The sequence below is a fragment of the Hordeum vulgare genome, chromosome 7H (genome assembly GCF_904849725.1).
Source record: "Hordeum vulgare subsp. vulgare chromosome 7H, MorexV3_pseudomolecules_assembly, whole genome shotgun sequence".
In the NCBI taxonomy this organism is placed as follows: domain Eukaryota; kingdom Viridiplantae; phylum Streptophyta; class Magnoliopsida; order Poales; family Poaceae; genus Hordeum; species Hordeum vulgare.
In genome coordinates, this window is record NC_058524.1 from 331,931,816 (window position 1) to 331,934,979 (window position 3,164).

A 3,164-nucleotide genomic window follows, 5' to 3' on the forward strand; every position below is an offset into this window, starting at 1 on the left:
CTTAGGAAAGGTCCACCAAGAATAATGGGGCATGTAGGATTGCAATCAATGTCAAGCACAATGAAATCCACGAGTACATAGTTCCTATTTGCAATAATAAGAACATCATTGATCCTTCTCATGGGTTTCTTGACCGTAGAATCAACAAGATGCAAATTAAGAGAACACTCTTCAATCTCATTAAAACCCAGAACATCACATAAAGACTTTGGAATCGCAGAAACACTAGCACCCAAATCACACAAAGCATTGCACTCATAGTTTTTGATTTTGATTTTGATGGTAGGTTCCCACTCATCATGAAGCTTTCTGGGGATAGAGACTTCCAATTCAAGTTTCTCTTCAAGAGATTTTATCATAGCTTCGACGATATGATCGGTAAAGGCTTTGTTTTGGCTATAAGCGTGTGGAGAGTTCAACATGGATTGCATCAAAGAAATGCATTCAATCAACGAGAAACTATCATAATTTAATTCCTTGAAATCCACGGTAGTAATTTCATTACTACTCAAAGTTTTAACGTCTTCTACTCCACTTTTAATGCTTTTAGCATCAAGATAGATGGACTCCGAATCATTGCGGCACTTTTCAACCAAAGTGGATTCATATCCAGCCCCATAATCATTAGGTTTGACACAAGAAAACAAAGATTCAACGGGAGTCACACCAAGCACTTTAAGATCTTCATGATTCTCATCACGAGAACACACCTTTTTAAGCCATTCATGTCTAGCACGAATTTGGGCGATTCTTTCTTGGCTCTCAATCATGGAAACACGCATAGCTTTTAAAGTTTCATCCATGTTGATTTTGGGAGGAGCACATCTAACTTTCAAAGCATCAACATCACAAGAAATTCTATCCACGCTCTTAGCCGAATCGTCAATTTTGAGTAGTTTTTCCTCTATGGACGCATTGAAAATCTTTTGAGAGTTGATGAATTCTTTGATATTACTCTCTAGATCAGAGGGTAATCTATTGTAATTTCCATGAGTATTGTTGTAGGAGTTGCCAAAGTTATTAGAGGAGTTACTAGGAAAAGGCCTAGGAACATAGTTTCCTCTAAAGGCATTGTTGTTGCCAAAGTTATTCCTACCAACAAAATTGACGTCCAAGCTAGCGTTGCTACTCTCAATCAAAGAAGACAAAGGCATATCATTAGGATCCAAAGGAGCACTTCTACTAGCAACCAAATTCATTAACTCATCCATCTTAGCACTCAACGAGTTAATTTCTTCTATAGCGTGTACCTTCTTACTAGTAAGTGACCTTTCAGTGTGCCATTGAGAGTAGTTTGTCATGATGTTGTCTAAGAGCTTTGTGGCTTCCCCTAACGTGATTTCCATGAACGGTCCACCTGAGGCGGAGTCCAAGATATTTCCAGAAGTGAAATTCAAGCCAGCGTAAAAGATTTGATTAATCATCCAAAGACTCAAGCCATGAGCGGGACAATTTCTAATCATTAATTTCATTCTCTCCCAAGCTTGTGCAACATGTTCATGATCAAGTTGCTTGAAATTCATGATATCATTACAGAGAGAGATGATCTTAGCCGGCAGAAAATACTTGGATATATAAGCATCTTTGCACTTATCCAAAGAATCGATACTATTTTTGGGCAAAGAAGAAAACCAAGTTTTTGCGCGATCTCGCAACGAGAAAGGAAAAAGCTTCAATTTAATCACGTCATTATCCACATCTTTTTCTTTTGCATATCGGAAAGCTCAATGAAGGTATTGAGATGGGATGCGACATCTTCACTAGGAAGGCCAGAGAATTGCTCTTTCATAACAAGATTCAGCAAAGCGGCATTGATTTTGTATGACTCCGCACTAGTGGCGGGAGCAATCGGAGTACTAAAAAATCATTATTATTAGTGTTCGAGAAGTCACAAAGTTTGATGTTTTCGTTCATGGTGACTTTAGCAAGCAAGCAAGCACACAAGCAAACAAAGAGGAGGTGAGAAAAAGGGCGAACGAAAAGGCGAACAAAAAAGGCAAATTGGTGAAGTGGGGTAGAGTAAAACGAGAGGCAACTAGCAAACAAAGTAAATGCAAGAGATGAGTTTGCGACACCTACTTGGATGAGTTCTTGACTTGATCTTTCTCCCCGGCAACGGCGCCAGAAATTCTTCTGCTATCCCACAGACAACAGCGCCAGAAATTGACACGTTGATAGAGGCTGGGCTTGCGTTGATTTTTCCCTTGAAGAGGAAAGGGTGATGCAGACAGGAGCAGTAAGTATTTCCCTCAGTTTGAGAACCAAGGTATCAATTTAGAAGGAGGGTCTCTCAAGTCCAGAGTACCTGCGCAAACACAAACAAGCTTGCACCCAACGGTTGAAAGGGGTTGTCAATCCCTTCAAGATTGTTTGCAAAGTGAGATCTGAAGGCGGAAAGTGCAACGAAGTAAAAAAGTGTAAGGCTGAAAATATGGTGTGGAGTAGACCCTGGGGGCCATAGTGTTCACTAGAGGCTTCTCTCAAAATAGCAAGTGTTACGGTGGGTGAACAAATTACTACCGAGCAATTGATAGAACCGCGCAAAGTCATGACGATATCTAAGGCAATGATCATACATATAGACATCACGTTCGAGACAAGTAGACCGATACTTTCTGCATCTACTACTATTAATCCACACATCGACCGCTATCCAGCATGCATCTAGTATATTGAGTTCATGACGAACAGAGTAACGCTTTAAGCAAGATGACATGATGTAGAGGGATAATTTCAAACCAATGATGAAAACCCCATCTTTTTATCCTTGATGGCAACCACACGATGCGTGCCTCGCTACCCCTTCTGTCACTGGGTGAGGTCACCGCACGGTATGAACCCAAAACCATGCACTTTTCCCATTGCAAGAATCATAGATCTAGTTGGCCAGACAAAACCCACAACTCGAAGAGAATTACAAGGATATGAAATCATGCATAAGAGAGATCAGAAGAAACTCAAATAAGATTCATAGATAATCTGATCATAAATCCACAATTCATCGGATCTCGACAAACACATCGCAAAAGAAGATTACATCAGATAGATCTCCATGAAGATCATGGATAACTTTGTATTGAAGATCCAAGAGAGAGAAGAAGCCATCTAGTTACTAGCTATGGACCCGTAGGTCTATGGTGAACTACTCAAGCATCATCGGAGAG